The sequence below is a fragment of the Ambystoma mexicanum genome, chromosome 5q (assembly GCF_040938575.1).
Source record: "Ambystoma mexicanum isolate Mex_15411 chromosome 5q, UKY_AmexF1_1, whole genome shotgun sequence".
Lineage (NCBI taxonomy): Eukaryota > Metazoa > Chordata > Amphibia > Caudata > Ambystomatidae > Ambystoma > Ambystoma mexicanum.
The window spans coordinates 359,878,816-359,897,848 of record NC_090933.1 but is presented as its reverse complement, the minus strand read 5'-3'; the positions used below and the strand labels follow the sequence as shown (position 1 = coordinate 359,897,848).

At 45.4% G+C, this 19,033-nt stretch overlaps 1 protein-coding gene across 2 annotated transcripts in view; it reads right to left on the bottom strand.

Moving 5' to 3' along the window:
* Positions 1-18,304, bottom strand: part of MYOM1 (myomesin 1) — a 526,093-nt gene extending 507,789 nt beyond the window's left edge. For both annotated transcript variants that reach the window (XM_069620852.1, XM_069620853.1), the window contains exon 1: positions 18,174-18,304. The gene's annotated coding sequence lies outside the window, so the exon portion shown is untranslated. The remainder of the gene's footprint in view (positions 1-18,173) is intronic.
* Between the last annotated feature and the right edge of the window lie 729 nt (positions 18,305-19,033).

Sequence of the window (19,033 nt, the reverse complement as noted above, 5' to 3'; positions counted from 1 at the left end):
TAAGATCACTCCAGGTAATTGCCCATATTTAAACCACGCTTACGTTTCTACATATGTGATATTAGCATTTTAGAATAGTTCATAACAATGAGTACATTGTTTAAAACAGTAAACAGCTCAACATCCATCATATCACAATGTGTGAAGCTTTTCTTTGTAGTACGTTGGTAAGAGATGATATCTGAATTATAAATAGTACACTGCTTAGAATATTCCTGTTTGTGCCAAATATATCTAAGACATGTTCACCATAATATAATCTGTATAAACATTTACAAAAAATGCGTAGCAAAAAATAGAAAGTGACACATGTTGAACCCTAATTATTTAGGACGTTTTAAAATAAACATATGTAAATACTCAATTGTTTTATTGTAAGAAAAATGTATACATGTATAATTGTCTAAATGACTTGAAAAGTGCTTTAAAACAGGTAACAACAAAATATTAGGATATAGTTTAAGACTGTTCATACATGGGCATTGAAAAGAAAGTGATTATTACTCTAAATATATATATATATATATATGTATAGAAAAGAAATGAAGTTTAAAAATGCAAAATGTGCTTGAAAACATGTACATATATGTATATTCCTTTTTGTGTGTCTTTTGTAAGTGATTAACATGTTAAAATTGAAATAAAACACACTGTACAAAGTAAAAGTAATCTTTAAATAGTATACAGTTTAAATACATTGATTTGTGTGATGTCATCATTATGGTCATAGGCTGCGCAACAGCGGGGCGTGAAGTTAAGGTGGCTTTAGCTGAATTTCAGGGGTTTTGTTGCGTTCAATTCTCACCTTAAAGGGATGGTCTAGTAAAAATGTTTATTTAAAAAATAGATAGGCAACATAAAAAAAAAATACTAGCATTCTCCGTTTTAAAACTTCCTATGTAAAATTTTGAGCTATTCAAGCTCAAAATTCGCAAAAGCAAGCACATGGGCGCATCCATTTTGTGAAATGGAGGCCCTCCCGTGCTGGCTTTTGCTTTTGCGGCACTAATGAAGGAAAAGCCAGCCAGTTGTAGTAAACAACAGCTACCGCTGGGTGGCTTTCCCTTCATTAGTGCTGTAGGCGGAGGACGGGGACCGGAGACCAGAGCAGGAAAGCTGCAGCTGAATCTCGGTAAGTGCTATTTATTTATTTTTTTAAAATAAGCACTAGCTGCAGTTTTTTTTCTAAGTTTTCCGGGCTGGCGGAGCCCGGAAAACTTAGAAATAAAACCGCAGCTTTAAAAACGTATTTATGTTTGCGGTCGCTTTTGAAGCGACCGCAAACATAAATACAACGTTATTGTGTTGGAAAACGCTGCGGTTTTTCTTTCCGAGTTTCTCAGGCTCCTCCGAGCCGGAGGAGCCTGAGAAACTTGGAAAGAAAAACCGCAGTGTTTTCCAACACAACCGCGTGTGTTTCTGCCTGCTGTGGCTATCACTTTGGGTCTCCGGTGCTCCCAGGGGAGCACCGGAGACCCAAAGTGAAAGCCACAGCAGGCAGAAACACAACGCGGTTATGTTTACATGCCGCGTAGTGTTTCTACCTACAGCTGATTTCCCATTTGGGGCTCTGGGGCTCCCCGTGGGGAGCCCAAGAGCCCCAAATGGGAAAGCAGATTCAGGCAGAAAAAACGCGGTTGTGTTGGAAAACGCTGCGGTTTTTCTTTCCGAGTTTCTCAGGCTCCTCCGAGCCGGAGGAGCCTGAGAAACTTGGAAAGAAAAACCGCAGCGTTTTCCAACACAATAACGTTGTATTTATGTTTGCGGTCGCTTCAAAAGCGACCGCAAACATAAATACGTTTTTAAAGCTGCGGTTTTATTTCTAAGTTTTCCGGGCTCCTCCAGCCCGGAAAACTTAGAAAAAAAAACGCAGCTAGGGCTTATTTTTTTTTAAAAAATAATCGCACTTACCGAGATTCAGCTGCAGCTTTCCTGCTCTGGTCTCCGATCCCCGTCCTCCGCCTACAGCACTAATGAAGGGAAAGCCACCCAGCGGTAGCTGTTGTTTACTACAACTGGCTGGCTTTTCCTTCATTAGTGCCGCAAAAGCAAAAGCCAGCACGGGAGGGCCTCCATTTCACAAAATGGATGCGCCCATGTGCTTGCTTTTGCGAATTTTGAGCTTGAATAGCTCAAAATTTTACATAGGAAGTTTTAAAACAGAGAATGCTAGTATTTTTTTTTTTATGTTGCATATCTATTTTTTAAATAAAAATTTTTACTAGACCATCCCTTTAACGTCCCTGCAACTAAGGTCTTTTTTCCTTGGTGTGTGTGTGTGTATATATATATATATATATATATATATATATACATATATATATATATATATATATATATATATATATTGTGTGTGTGTAATATCTTTAGGCTTAAAAAAAATCGGTTTCGTTTTCATTTACTGGTCCTTTATTTTCCATGCATGTTAATGCAATATACATAGTTTGTAGTCAAAGTTTTTTTGTCAATATTTTTTCCTCTAGGAACTTCTTTTGATGTTTACATTTCTTATTTTATATCAATACCCTTCTTCAATCTTTTTAACCGTGAACATTTTACCCTTCAAATGAATCTGTTATTTAGAATGTATTTTCTATATTAGAGTTTTAAACCAGAGCATTTTAAATATCTGTATGCATATTCAAGTTGTATTAACCCTTTAAGTTCCCAAAGGAAATCGCTTAGGCTGTAAAAAGTTGTTGATTTGTACCCTTATGATATATAGAGACTATTTGGGTGTTAGGGGGGTGTATGTCCTATTTCTCCTCCCAACTCCAGATATCCCTATGTGACAAGGAACCTAAGGAAACCCCTTTTTTTAGTCATCATCCACCCCATCAGGCTGTCACCTATCTAAATAATAGAAAATATGGAGCTGATTCGTATTGATTTGCACTGGAGCAAATCAAGAGATGCCCTGGGCATCTCTAAGATGCTCAAGTGCAGATGCGATTTACAAAGATTTGCTCAAGGGCATCTGGCAGGTTCTCCAAGCGGCTTGGAGTCTTCATAAATCATGTCTAGGCAGCAGGAACACATCGGAGATGCTCAGGGCATTTCCCAATGGGCTGCACCGTAAATCTTTGTGAATCAGACCCTGTGTATTTTTATAATTCAAAGAAAGGCGTGGTTATACTATTTGAATAAATAATCCCACAAAGAGTGATTGGTCTCCTATGTCATGGTTTAGTTTAACTGAAGTCCAATAACAGGTCAGGATTAGTTTATGTATATTGTGTAGAGTGTGCTGCTATTGGCTGATGAGTCTGGGATGATGAACAGATCTGGATTAGTTTATGTATATTGCGTAGAGTGTGCTGCTACTGGCTGATGAGTCTGGGGTGATGGACAGATCCGGATTAGTTTATGTATATTGCGTAGAGTGTGCTGCTACTGGCTGATGAGTCGGGGGTGATGGACAGATCCGGATTAGTTTATGTATATTGTGTAGAGTGTGCTGCAACTGGCTGATGAGTCTGGGGTGATGAACAGATCCGGATTAGTTTATGTATATTGTGTAGAGTGTGCTGCTACTGGCTGATGAGTCTGGGGTGATGAACAGATCCGGATTAGTTTATGTATATTGTGTAGCGTGTGCTGCTACTGGCTGATGAGTCTGGGGTGATGAACAGATCCGGGTTAGTTTATGTATATTGTGTAGAGTGTGCTGCTACTGGCTGATGAGTCTGGGGTGATGGACAGATCCGGATTAGTTTATGTATATTGTGTAGAGTGTGCTGCTACTGGCTGATGAGTCTGGGGTGATGGAGAGATCCGGATTAGTTTATGTATATTGCGTAGAGTGTGCTGCAACTGGCTGATGAGTCTGGGGTGATGAACAGATCCGGATTAGTTTATGTATATTGTGTAGCGTGTGCTGCTACTAGCTGATGAGTCTGGGGTGATGAACAGATCCGGATTAGTTTATGTATATTGTGTAGCGTGTGCTGCTACTGGCTGATGAGTCTGGGGTGATGAACAGATCCGGGTTAGTTTATGTATATTGTGTAGAGTGTGCTGCTACTGGCTGATGAGTCTGGGGTGATGGACAGATCCGGATTAGTTTATGTATATTGTGTAGAGTGTGCTGCTACTGGCTGATGAGTCTGGGGTGATGGAGAGATCCGGATTAGTTTATGTATATTGCGTAGAGTGTGCTGCAACTGGCTGATGAGTCTGGGGTGATGAACAGATCCGGATTAGTTTATGTATATTGTGTAGAGTGTGCTGCAACTGGCTGATGAGTCTGGGGTGATGAACAGATCCGGATTAGTTTATGTATATTGTGTAGCGTGTGCTGCTACTAGCTGATGAGTCTGGGGTGATGAACAGATCCGGATTAGTTTATGTATATTGTGTAGCGTGTGCTGCTACTGGCTGATGAGTCTGGGGTGATGAACAGATCCGGGTTAGTTTATGTATATTGTGTAGAGTGTGCTGCTACTGGCTGATGAGTCTGGGGTGATGGACAGATCCGGATTAGTTTATGTATATTGTGTAGAGTGTGCTGCTACTGGCTGATGAGTCTGGGGTGATGGAGAGATCCGGATTAGTTTATGTATATTGCGTAGAGTGTGCTGCAACTGGCTGATGAGTCTGGGGTGATGAACAGATCCGGATTAGTTTATGTATATTGTGTAGAGTGTGCTGCAACTGGCTGATGAGTCTGGGGTGATGAACAGATCCGGATTGGTTTATGTATATTGTGTAGCGTGTGCTGCTACTGGCTGATGAGTCTGGAGTGATGAACAGATCCGGGTTAGTTTATGTATATTGTGTAGAGTGTGCTGCTACTGGCTGATGAGTCTGGGGTGATGAACAGATCCGGGTTAGTTTACGTATATTGTGTAGAGTGCGCTGCTACTGGCTGATGAGTCTGGGGTGATGAACAGATCTGGATTAGTTTATGTATATTGTGTAGAGTGTGCTGCTACTGGCTGATGAGTCTGGGGTGATGAACAGATCCGGATTAGTTTATGTATATTGTGTAGAGTGTGCTGCTACCGGCTGATGGGTCTGGGGTGATTGGTGAACATATCTGGATTAGTTTATGTATATTGTGTAGAGTGTGCTGCTACTGGCTGATGAGTCTGGGGTGATTGATGAACATATCCGGATTAGTTTATGTATATTGTGTAGAGTGTCTTGTAACTGGCTGATGAGTCTAGGGTGATGAACAGATCCAGATTAGTTTATGTGTATTGTGTAGAGTGTGCTGCTACTGGCTAATGAGTCTGGGGTGATTGAGGAACAGATCCAGATTAGTTTATGTATATTGTGTAGAGTGTGCTGCTACTGGCTGATGAGTCTGGGGTGATGAACAGATCCGGATTAGTTTATGCATATTGTATAGAGTGTGCTGCTACTGTCTGATGAGTCTGGGGTGATGAAGAGATCCGGATTAGTAACTATTGTGTAGAGTGTGCTGCTACTGGCTGATGAGTCTGGGGTGATGAACAGATCCGGATTAGTTTATGTATATTGTGTAGAGTGTGCTGCTACTGGCTGATGAGTCTGGGGTGATGAACAGATCCGGATTAGTTTATGTATATTGTGTAGAGTGTGCTGTTACTTGCTGATGAGTCTGGGGTGATGAACAGATCCGGATTAGTTTATGTATATTGTGTAGAGAGTTTATGTATATTGTGTAGAGTGTGCTGCTACGTCTGGGATGATGAACAGATGTGGATTAGTTTATGTATATTGTGTAGAGTGTGCTGCTACTGGCTGATGAGTCTGGGTGATGAACAGATCCGGATTAGTTTATGTATATTGTGTAGAGAGTTTATGTATATTGTGTAGAGTTTGCTGCTACGTCTGGGATGATGAACAGATCCGGATTAGTTTATGTATATTGTGTAGAGAGTTTATGTATATTGTGTAGAGTGTGCTGCTACGTCTGGGATGATGAACAGATCCGGATTAGTTTATGTATATTGTGTAGAGTGTGCTGCTACTGGCTGATGGGTCTGGGGTGATTGGTGAACAGATCTGGATTAGTTTATGTATATTGTGTAGAGTGTGCTGCTACTGGCTGATGAGTCTGGGGTGATTGATGAACATATCCGGATTAGTTTATGTATATTGTGTAGAGTGTCTTGTAACTGGCTGATGAGTCTGGGGTGATGAACAGATCCAGATTAGTTTATGTGTATTGTGTAGAGTGTGCTGCTACTGGCTAATGAGTCTGGGGTGATTGATGAACAGATCCAGATTAGTTTATGTATATTGTGTAGAGTGTGCTGCTACTGGCTGATGAGTCTGGGGTGATGAACAGATCCGGATTAGTTTATGCATATTGTATAGAGTGTGCTGCTACTGTCTGATGAGTCTGGGGTGATGAAGAGATCCGGATTAGTAACTATTGTGTAGAGTGTGCTGCTACTGACTGATGAGTCTGGGGTGATTGATGAACAGATCCGGATTAGTTTATGTATATTGTGTAGAGTGTGCTGCTACTGGCTGATGAGTCTGGGGTGATGAACAGATCCGGATTAGTTTATGTATATTGTGTAGAGAGTTTATGTATATTGTGTAGAGTGTGCTGCTACGTCTGGGATGATGAACAGATGCAGATTAGTTTATGTATATTGTGTAGAGTGTGCTGCTACTGGCTGATGAGTCTGGGGTGATGAACAGATCCGGATTAGTTTATGTATATTGTGTAGAGAGTTTATGTATATTGTGTAGAGTGTGCTGCTACGTCTGGGATGATGAACAGATGCGGATTAGTTTATGTATATTGTGTAGAGTGTGCTGCTACTGGCTGATGAGTCTGGGGTGATGAACAGATCCGGGTTAGTTTATGTATATTGTGTAGAGTGTGCTGCTACTTGCTGATGAGTCTGGGGTGATGAACAGATCCGGGTTAGTTTACGTATATTGTGTAGAGTGTGCTGCTACTGGCTGATGAGTCTGGGGTGATGAACAGATCCGGATTAGTTTACGTATATTGTGTAGAGTGTGCTGCTACTGGCTGATGAGTCTGGGGTGATGAACAGATCCGGATTAGTTTATGTATATTGTGTAGAATGTGCTGCTACTGGCTGATGAGTCTGGGGTGATGAACAGATCTGGATTAGTAACTATTGTGTAGAGTGTGCTGCTACTGGCTTAGAGTCTGGTGTGATTATTACCAAATGATCTTTGCGCCCTATTTCTGGTATAGAGTTTGTGATGCACTAAAGAACAGAATATATCTTAGCAACATTTGCAATTTAATATATAGTTATGTTCCACGCGCATGAAAAATCCACATAGTGCTCATGCACTGGACGCGCTCTCAAGAGTAAATGCTGTAGGTCATCACTTGGCTCTTCTTTTTTTCTTAGGGACCAGCTCAATAACCTGGATTCGATCCTGGACATAAGACTGAAAGACTGAAAGCTCAAGTTTACTCTATGACTACGAGACTTTTTGCCACTTGGAGCTAGAAGGAAAAGAGTTGCTATTCATATTGAAGTCGTGCTGGATTACCGCGGTTAAAATCACCATTATCCTTTTGCTTATGCCGGTGCTATTGCAATGGAATCGAGTGCGTGGCCATACACAAACACTTAGATATAGACAGACTGCCTCTTAACTGATCAGGAATAGTACCATACATATATTTTCTACAGGACCATCTCATAAGAAGATTTTGAGGTCATTAATTCACAATAAAGCACCATTTCTGGCACATAGACCATTATCTTTTATGGCAATTTTTTGTAAAGGGGCAATTTAGGCAGAACATATTCTTGGTTACATGGGTAGGTCATTCTTGATTATAGGACCGTGCTCCTGCCTTTATGAGTCTCTTATCCTTCACCCTAAAAATAACAAAATATGACCTGAAGACACTCGTGTTAAGAATGATCTTTTTAAAATGTGTGGATGAGGTAGGTACGGAACCAGTGCCAGGAAGTGTACTGGTATGATATGTTGATTGTCTATGTCTATGTCTTTGTGCTTATAACGCGCCGAAAGCCCGCGGGCATCAGGGCGCGGGGAGCGCAGAGGAATTCAATTCACATTAAAGTACTTTCCGAGTGTATGGTGTCTCCTCCATTCTAAGGATGCATCAGGAAACTACTGACTTATTGGAATAAAAAGGTTTTTAAGGCTTTCCTGAAACTGAGGTAGTTTCCCTCTTGTCTGAGGGTCACTGGTAATCCATTCCAATATTTGGCCGCCCTAACAGGGAAGGATCTTCCCCTTCCAGTAGCTCGTTTGACCTCAGGTATGGTCAGGCCCCTTGGATGTCTACTGGTCTTAGACATCCAAGGGGCGCGTACCTGACAAATTGTTTTTTGAAATAGGCCGGTGCTTCCCCGAAAGATACATCTATGGACTATCGTCATTGCCTTAAATTTTACTCTATCCTCTATTCTAAGCCAGTGCAGTTATTTTCTTCCTTCTGATATATGGTCCCTCTGATTTTTCTTTTTGATGATGCGAACCGCATCATTTTGCATTACTTGGCATTTGTTTAGCTCTCTCTTAGAGGCTCCCAATAGCAGAGCGTTGCCATAGTCCAAATGGGACAGCACAATTGCTCTAGCTATGGTGGCTGAGTTGATTTCGTTTATAAAGGGTCCAATAGCCCTCAGAAGGCATAGGTAATACCGACTATTTTTATGCAGGTAGTTGACTTGTTGATTCTATAAAGACTCACTATTTAATAACTCAGTCTTAAATGAATTCACTAGCATGTGCGTGACTGATGTACGTGTGGTCGGAGCTCTTTTGCAGTCACTCTGCAAGAGCAATGCCTAGTCATTAGAAGGCCTGGACTGAGGCACGCCTAGTTATCAGTCATTCATTGTCAGTCAGAGTCAAGCCAAACGGCAAGTTCAGATTCGGGTGGCAGCTGTGCACCACTCCTGCACCTGGGGCACTGTGTGCTTGCAGTTGCTGTGATGCTATTACACCCCATGTAAGCGTCAAGTTGGTGAAAGCCAAGTGCCAGTAGAGAAGGAGAGAGGACGAAGGTGGCGTCAGATCTCCCCCTCTTCCCCGTGATTATCTATCGGTTTCACTTGCTATTTGAGTCCTGCCAGTCATTTGCCTGTTTTTCCATTGCCAGCAGTAATTACGCGAGGGGGTGCATCAGGGCTCAAGTCTAGGGTACACGCAGGTGGACGGAGTCCCCCCACTTTTTTCAGAGGGCACCTTGATATGCTAATTTCTGGTGACGCCACATTCAATTGGTATGTTAATGAGTCCCCCCATTTTTTCTTTTTAGCACTTGACCCCTGGGGTGCATGTGCCGGTTGTGCTTAGGCGTCCCGGTGCATTATGTACTGCACTCGTATATCACTCAGTGGATTATGCTGACTAGTATGGTCAAGGAAATAACTTAATCCACTGAGTGATATGCTAGAGGGCCAAAAGGAACATTTGTCTTCAATTGTGGTTAATTAGCGTGCCATGAGTCTAGACACTTGGCGTCCCCTTGAGGAAGCTCGGTTGCTGCAGCCCCATTTGGATGCCATCTGGCTAGGCTTCTGCCACAGGTGCAAGATACAAGTGATCTTCCCAATCAAAGAGAAGCAGTGCTGCATGGACTTTATATCACAGCACGGCCCTCTGCACAGGGCTACGCGCAGTGAACCTGGTTGGACCCCCTCGAGAAGCACATAATGCAGCGGCCCATTTTGTACCATGCGGCAGAAAATCTGAACGTGCCATGCGTGCACAGAGAATCCATGCCAATGACTCTCCAGCAAGTGGATGTCAATTAAAATGTATAGGTTGAGTTTTTGTATGTTTGCTATAGCGCATGGTCACACAAATATAGTTCCGCCAGGCGTTCAGTGTACTGGAGTTTGGACCATAGCGGGGATGATTGTGGCGGGTCCAACTTTGATCCCCCTTGCTGCCAGTCACATACATTGGTTGGGGCTATCCAGACCTGTGGAAGCAAGCTTTAAAAACACAATTTTTATGTCGACATTCAAATTCAAAACTTAAATACAAGTGGCAAGTGCATGGAGAAACCAATTGACTCGGTAGACTGTACACTGCGTCTTCTATGTGTGGAGGCTAACACAAAAGTATGTTGAGGCTAAAACACAAAAGTATGCTAGATCCCAAAGCTATTTCAAAGGATATCATGCCAAGAATATCTCGGTACAAAGTATTCACCTACACGTTCAACTGAACTAGCAAAACAAATGGTTTTCAAACCCATGGCGTATTCATTTCTCATAAACGTAATTGAAGGAAGTGGATGGGCTTGTAATCTTACAGGAACTCACCCGGTATCTTTTGTGTGAGCCCAAGCGGGGCGGCTCTAAGGCTGCCAGCCACAACAGTCCACCCCAACAAAATTGTGCAAACAAACATGTGGGCACATTTAATCTCAGCTCTGCAACTTCTCCAATTAAAAGTGTTGTGTTTTAACCAAAACCAACTACACAATTTAACTGCTAGCCACTTTACTGTAAAATGAAACTACATACAGTCTCCAATCCACCATCAGCGTTGCTCTAGCCCAAAAAACAGTCTCCACCGAATGCTTGCCCTTGTTTCCCATTGTTTCCCATCAGCAGTCTTGATTTTCTGGCCCTATGGCACAAACCGGAGACTTTCCTAGCAGTGGCACTCCCAGGGACTGGGCTGGTGTGGCACGTGCTAGCCCTGGAATCTGATTGACCAACCCAGGTGTGACCCCATTATCCTAAACTATGATCATTATGTGTGTGTAAGTTCGTTCTTTATGCCACCCCTGCATGAGTCGGTGCTCAATTTGGGCCATGCCAGTCTAAAGAGTGTGGACATGCCACTGTTTCCTAGAAATGTATCCCCCTTCTCTGGTTCTGTTTCTTCTTAGTGGTGACACCCCACACTTAGACACCCCGATCATCCTTCATAACTGACTTCCGACCTTTGATCACCCCCACTCACATGACTCCCCTCCCAATAATTCACAACCACACCATTTTGGGATGATCGAATGCCGAAGCTGCTTTTTTTTTGGGCAAAAGTTATCTCACAGGTGATCCGTAATGTCGACCCAGAGCCGCAGGAACTACGCTGGGCTGGGATCCTTTGATGCCCTCTGTCGGCCAGGTAGCACTTGCCACCGTAATCGCCCCGTTTTCTTTTACTGGCGACGGCCAGTTTTGTTGGTTACCCACTTCTTCGCCCCGTCTGGCTTTCCTTCCCCTTATCTGAGCACCTCCCTACCTCATCAGCGTCCCCATTATGTCGATCCAATCTCTATGACTAGCCAGCCTTCCCTGCCCTCGCCTCGCTTGCAACGGAAAGATGAGTTTTTTCTTTTTGCCCCACTTTGGATAGTCTAACCCGCTTGCCTCCCCCAGAACTCCCCTGCCAAGAGTCTATGGCGGCAGAAACCACTGTTGAGTTCCCCCACCGATCCCCGGTCCCTTAGCCCCCACGCACCCCCCTGTTCTTGTCTTCCGCACCAGCAGTCCCCACCTATCATTAGGGGTATTCCCTACCACCTTCTCATCAACTGCCCCCCTTGACTCCTGTGCTGCCCCCACCCATCCCTTCTCTTCCTCTTCCTACTTGCAACCGTACCCTTCCAAAATATCCCTGATGCTCATGTCTCATTATTGCCATCCCAACATCAGACAGGTGCACTTTATCTGGGGCATAATAACCCGGCGTCCGTAAAGTGAGCAGTGGATGCCTCACCCAGCCAAAAGCCATACCCCTCAAACATTTTCCTGTGCATGTGTTTATGCGCGTCAGCGATTCTTCCACCACTCTGTGTGACTGGGTCCCACTCCATACCTGCCTAGGTATTACCTCTGGCCATGCTATCTCTGTGTCCCCCAATTTCCTACTCAGCTCTGTTAGTGTACCTCACAACCTCTGCAGCAACAGGCTCTACCCATCGCCATCAGGTCATTGCCCCTAAGGTGCGGTCTCCTTCGCTGTGCTCCCCCCCCCCGTCACCAGCTCTAACTCACACCATCTCAACCCGCCCGTCCTAATCCCATCACCTGTGTGTCCGTGAGCAGCATTTCCAAGCTCCCCTTTGCCTCCCGCGTGCCCCTCACTGCTCAAAGGATGAAGGAGTGCCCTACTACCCACGCTTCCTTAAGCCCTAGGAACAAAATGATACTAACGCCATCAGTTATGCATTTTTTGTATAAATATGCCTCGTGCGAGTCTCACCATCCATCACCCCTTCCTCTTGCCTTCTCATGTACCCCCCCACCTCCCATTCCCCCCTGCGCTAAGGCTCCTACTTCGAGGTGGTGTTACACTCGCTCCCCTGCAACAACGTTCTTCCCCACCTATTTCCTACTGCATTCACTTGACCCCTGCTCCGAGACCTCGTTTGATTCCCCCCGGCCAGCCCCTTGTCCTAATCTAGCTTTGGTTCGATATGGCATCCACATGCCAAGCTGCATAATCCTCTTCACCTCAAGACCTTCCTTGCATGCTGTGGTAGCCGCCCCTGTCCCGAACGAGTGTGGTGTGTACCTACCATGCCCCAGACCTATCTTTGCCAATGACATGGCCAACACCTTCCTAAAATGTAACTGTGTCAATGGGGTACCATCCTGGTTACGGAATAAATATCCTTGGACAGCCAGCCTGACCTACATGTACCTCCTGGTTGTGCGGAACAAGCAATAGACGTCCTCCCCAGTACGCAATGTGATCTCCTGGCCCCTCCCACCCTGGTCCTTCGACCACCTTATGCGTATAACCATGTATGTCCCATGCATCGTTATGTCCATCCTTGCCAAGGCCCTGCCGCTGTTGTCTGTCCTGGACCGTGCGATCAGCTCGCTTATTCTGAATGCTCCAAAGAACACCACGCTGAGCGCTGCACGGAATAACCTTCCCTCGTAGGATGACTTACATACCCCACCCACTTTGCCGATCAACTGCCTCAACGCCCGAAAGTCTATTGGCAGTCTATCATCTCTGGCCAGTGGCCTCCCCTTGTTTCAGCCCCACAGCGCAGCCCTCACTGCGAAACTCGTAGTTGGGTCGTCCCTCCCTTTCAACTTCTTGAAGAATGCCACTGCCAGGTGCTCGGCCAACCAAGTTTTGGACTTTGTGTAGTTCTAAGCCCAGCCCACCAAATGCTTGACCCTAAAACCCATACCATGCCGCCAGATCTGGGTACACAGCCCGAAACAGGTCCATACATCTCCCGTAATTCTTCCTTGTCCATTCAGCCGGTGCCTGCTCCGCTAGTTCCTTCACCCTCACACCCCCTCCACCAGTGCCCAGAGCCGCCCTTCGAACTGTGTCATTTCCCCATCCGCCTGGGGACATGCTCGTCTGAACCTCTCGATCTGGGAACGAGAAAGTGCATCAGCTGCCTTGTTCTGTAGCCCAGGGACATGCCACGCCCTCAATTCATTGTTCAAATGCAACCCAGTCCACACTAAATGGCGAATTAGCCCACCCCCTGTTACCGGACATCGGGCTGTCTGATTATTTATCGCCTGCACTACCCCTACATTGACTGATCACATCCTCAAATGTTTGTTCGACAGCTCCGCCCCCCATAAATGCAGTACCGCTACTACTGGAAAGAGCTCTAATTTGATTACGTTCTTCCTCCACCCCTTCCTCTGCCATTTACTCAGCCGTGCCGCCCTACACCATGCTTTCCCTAATATTACCCCACTTCCCCGGCGCATCTGTGTACAGGCGCACCTGTCCATACTGTGTCCAGGACATCCTCCACAACCCTACCCCATTGAAGTCCCTCAAAGAAAAATTAACTTCTCCCCTAGGGAGATTCGAACCTGAGCCCTGCTGATAACGAGCCAGTACAACATGCCACTGCGCGATCTTGCTTGCCTGGCAGTGACAATACCCACACTCTAGGTCGGGTTTGTGTTTAGCGATATCTACTGGTATAAAGTTATTAGCCGTTATGGGAAATGTATTCACAACCGGCAAGCAGACGAGGAATAAGCTACAGTCGCTTTGACGCGTGAGTGCTTGTGAACTGGGAGCAACAGCCTTTGCAGATAATACCAGCGCAGAGCTTATCACTGCCCCTTTCACATTACTTGGAAGGTTGTGATACTCAGGCTTAAATTGGGGAGGTTCCGATGGGGCCTCACCCCCACAAAGGGATCGCAGATTCTACCACTGGGATTGCTACTGCTCCCACTAGTTACAGAGGGTGGCCACTACCCCGCTTGGGTGTTTTGTGAGTCTGGCAAGCTTGCTCAAGTGTTTGGCTACAAGCATTCCACCCAGGTTACCATGTTGCAGGTGCGGACGCTTACCCGCAAGACCACATACATGTCATCAAAACACATGACTCTTACTGGGATTTTGTTTTCCTGGGCCAGACCTCTACCCTCACCTCCCAATATTCCACCATTAATTGTTTGGATTAAAAGGAGGGCACCTTTAATTATTTGGCAGCCTAGTTATTCGAAAAATCTCCCCTCCCTGGTCATTTTCGACGTTGATTAATGTTTTTAAATCAATGCGCTTTTGTCTGGTGCACTTTTTCTAAGGGGAAAGGTCCATTTAAATAACCATGTATATTTCACTTTAAGGTATGCCCCTTACTGTGCATATATTCATAGGTGCAAACTTTTTGATTTTTTGGGGATTTTTTTTTTACTGAGCCAGAAGCTCCCACCTAGTGATGCGAGGGAGCCAAACTCATCCCCTAGTCAAAACACCACATTTCACTGCGCGTTTTGCAGCCGGGAAGGGAAAAGGGCCATATGATTTACAGGAATATATAAACATAACATCTCAGCAACAGTCACCTAACCTGCTCAGTTGCCATGCCATTGCAACATTCTGCAATGGGTTCCCCCAGCTTCCCCTTCCATTTCCTGCACCCTGCTAAACCAGTTTTTTCTACTCGACCCCCCCCCCCCACCCCCTCCAATGAAGGCGCTCAGGGAGTACATGGATGAAGCGCCCTTCTCATTTTGTCTGCTACTTCAAAATCAAGCCTCAAACCTGATAATGCTGTATAGGTAAATGTTAACAGTGACAAATCTTATACTGGAGGTCCCCTGGCATTCCTGATAATGCTGTATAGGTAAATGTTAACAGTGACAAATCTTATACTGGAGGTCCCCTGGCATTCCTGATAATGCTGTATAGGTAAATGTTAACAGTGACAAATCTTATACTGGAGGTCCCCTGGCATTCGTATTCGTCTCCTGCCTTACTCATGTCATCATGTTTTTAATGTAGCCTCCATGATATTTTGTGCATTAAAGATTCATTCTGTGAAATAATTTCCTGTAATATCCCCGGTCACCATTGTTATGATGCCCATGGCCCTGCAAATTGTAGGGCCGGCACTGCCCCCACCTCAACCCCCCCCCTCCTGTCACAGTGTCACCTTGACCTGTCTCCCTTGTCCAGCTGTGGCTGGACGGAAAAGAACAGAGACCCTCTCCTGTGCTAGATGCTGCCCTGTTCACCAAGGAAGGCACTTCCATGCAACGCTGTTCCCTCAGGGTTCAAGTCGAGGGTACACGCGGGGGACGGAGTCCACCCACTTTATTCAGAGGGTCGACTCAGTAACCCCCAACTAAAATGAGACCCAATGAAAGTCCTTTTTGAATTTATGAATTAAAGCCAACCTCAGGAATCGATCAGCAATCAACAGATTTGGAGGCCGGACACTTCACCACTGCACTGTATGACCTGATGATAAATAACAAACAACTAAAGGTGAAATATCCCATTTCGGCACTGCAAGTCCCAGGGAAAACATGTGTATTGGTTCTTGGAGTTTAAAACATGCACACCTTTTAACGTTTTCAAAAGCACTATTAGAAGAAAATATCCTGTCTTGGTTTTGTGTGTGTGTTGATTTTATGAAAGGCAAATGCCGTTCGTTCTGTGAAATGTGTGGGTTATGCAAAGCCAATTTAATGAAATGTGTATATTGCACCCTGATATGCTAATTTCGGGCGACATCACATCCCATTGCAATTGTTGATGAGTCCCCCCACTTTAATTTTTAGGACTTGACCCCTGCCCTGCATTCTCGTGTCTACCCTTCATTTTTTGGGGGGAGGGTTGCGATGCGGGCAACATACCTGCATGTCAGCGGAGTGACTGGAGGGATGGGGAGCAGGAAACCGCTTGTTCTCACCATCCGCCTTAAGTGTGCTGCTGCTCCACCCCTCTACTAAATCCCTTCCTTACTCCCCCCACATTAGCTAAACCCACCGCCCCTTTTCATCACCCTGCACATTGCACGACCAAGAGGGCCTAGCCCTGTAGCATTGGTTGCACCCCCATTTGTTCGGCCAGTGAGCCAGCCAAGCTGCTCTTAGGAGTCTGCTGTACCCCATGTTAGGCCCTTTGTGCGTGCCCCCCGCCCGCAAGCTCATGTCCCTTGCCAGTCACAGACACTACCGGATGTTTAGCATATGCTTGTCAACTGTTTCATCCCACAAAGGTGCCTCTGTTACGCTGACGACAATTACTCCCATGCCCCACCTGCGCCCTGAATATAAACAAGCGACCGACCCCCACAAATCCCCTGGTCAACACATTTTCTTTTTTAATATAGCCATTGTTCTAGTTGCAAAACTCATACGATTAACCTAGTTTCCAATATATAATCTCTCAGCAACAGTCTCTCAACCTGCTGTGCAGTGCCACTGTGGTAGCCTTCTACTGTAACGGTCTATGGATCTCTTAATGTACTAAAATCCCTGCCTACCAACATATATATACATATATAAGTAGGAAAGTCCAATTGAGCCAAGTCACACATTCCACAACGCCACCTAGTAGCCATCGCTGGCAGTTCACATCCAGTTCTGAGCCACAACAGCAAGGCATTATGGGTATACAAATTAGCTCAAATAAGGGTGAAACCAGGTATGTAATTGTCCTGGCAGCCTTGCAAATGTCTGTCTTGGGTTGATTAAGCTATGTATAAAGTAGCACTGCCCTCTTAGACAAAGACAATTTCCTGAAGAAAAAGGTTTGCATTTGAGCTAATTTGCATTACCACAATGTACCAAAAAACCCAAAACATGCCAAAATGCGCTGTAACAATCCAGCTGGGTGGGGGCTTCCAAGGCCTCCCTTTGCTCTGCACGGCTCCCCGGTTGAACGTCTCTCAGTGGTCACTGCATAGGAGAAGCCACGTCCATGCCATTGCTTATTTCTGTAGCTGCACTATGCCTTTTTGAGTGAATGCGTTTCACATGTGTCGTCGCAGCCGGCACATTCCCCGGTCATCATACAATTACACCTACTTTGCACTGGGCCAGACCTAAATTTAGGGCCGATGAGCGCAGTACTCATGTTTGCTGCTCATTCAAGAGGCGGCTCTCATGGGCGCGTAATGCTTGCGCTCTGCCAAAAAAACAGGTCATTGACAAAGGGCTCCCCACAGCCCAAATCCTGCCGGTACTGCCCCGGGGTGCCACTGCACCAGTGGGGTTTTGGCCCGGTGCAAACCGTGCTGTCCGCCTCAGTCTAGGAGCGCTGCTGTCCTGTCATCTCAGCTATCTATGTCCTAATTTGGCCCGGGCAAAGTCTTACCTCAGCACAATCCCTTTATACATCAGCACTTAAATATCTTTCAACGCCTTTTAAAGAACCAGCACACCACTAATCAATCAAACAGCCCAGACTGTGGCAGCTGATCCATTCACAGGCCATATGACTTAATAGTATATCCATCAAAACCTTGACTCCAGTTTTAATTCTATTTTTCAATGGAGTGCTTTAGGTTACACAGACAGCCACCAGTTTTAAACACTAAACAAATGCAGGTAATTGGCAATAAAGCTGATACTGTGCAATGTCATTATTTCAAGGGATACCGTCTTTTTTCTATACAGTGAAGCACATAAACAGGAGTTTTATATCAAGCGAATGGAAATAGCATAGTCACACATAGGTTGACATCAAATAATGCATGGTACTTTTGTAAGTTAACTCAACCCACAGTATTCATTCGTGCCACTTTGCAAAGTGCTCACAGTTCCCTGAAATCAAACAAGTGGTGGTGCCAAGCATTACATTAAAATGCTCTTAAGTTAAAACCATTACTTCACGAAGCTGGAGGATTTCCTTGCCAGCTCCCAGGTCCAATTTCAGCGCACTTGAGACCACCCCTGCGGGCTGCGGAGCTCACGAGCTCAGGGAGCTACTGTACAGCGAGCGGGAGAGCAAATGGCCGGTTCTGACCAGACAATGAAAGCCACAAAATGGCAGCTCATACTCACCAAGGCCGGGCGGAACCACGCAGAATCCTGGCGCGAGGCTGCAAAACAAGGGACGGGCGACAAATCCAGCAATGGTTGAATCCAGCAAAGAGGGGCTTGGGCCGGTGCTACAGACTGGACACCGGGGTAAAGAGCAAAAATAATGCCTGCCTGCCTGAGCGGAATACCAGAGCCCCAGCGCTGACCTTTTATGGCCAGCCATGCTGATAAATATAGCAGCCAAGCAGAGTGGGAGAGAGGCCGGCCGAGGCAGGAGCTGCCACCGGCTCCCCACACCCACTTACACCGTGACAGGAATCTCAAGCCGCGGTAGCCTCGGCGCAAATAGCTTCTCCCAAAGTCGCGAGGCTAACTACAGGGCCTATGAGCACACGGGCCTGCCAGGCGCTGCCGTGACGTCTCAGCGGTTATTATTCGTAAACTAGTACTCATCTAATAACAGTAATGTGTTTTGGTATCACTTGGTGCAGTCTATAGGCTTGTAAGTACTAAGTTGTAACTTCATAGTGTTGTAAAAACAGCATACACACAACCTGGGCACTGTTGAATGTGCCTCTCACCTTAATATTTGCTGGTATGGGAGGACATCATGTGCACATCATTGTGTGCGTTCTAGGATGATCAAAATGTGTCCTATCCACACCCTAAGAAACAGTAAACTACACCACAGAAGAGGCCGTTTATTGCAATAAGTGTGTCAGCATCTCGTGTGTACACTTCTCATGGCATGGATATGATATGGCATTTATAACGCGCCTGTACACAAGTGTTTCTAGGCGCGACAAGACAAGGGGGGAGGAGGGGTCGGGGACAGGGGAGGACAAAACATCGATCTTACTAGGCCTTGTGACAATTAAGGA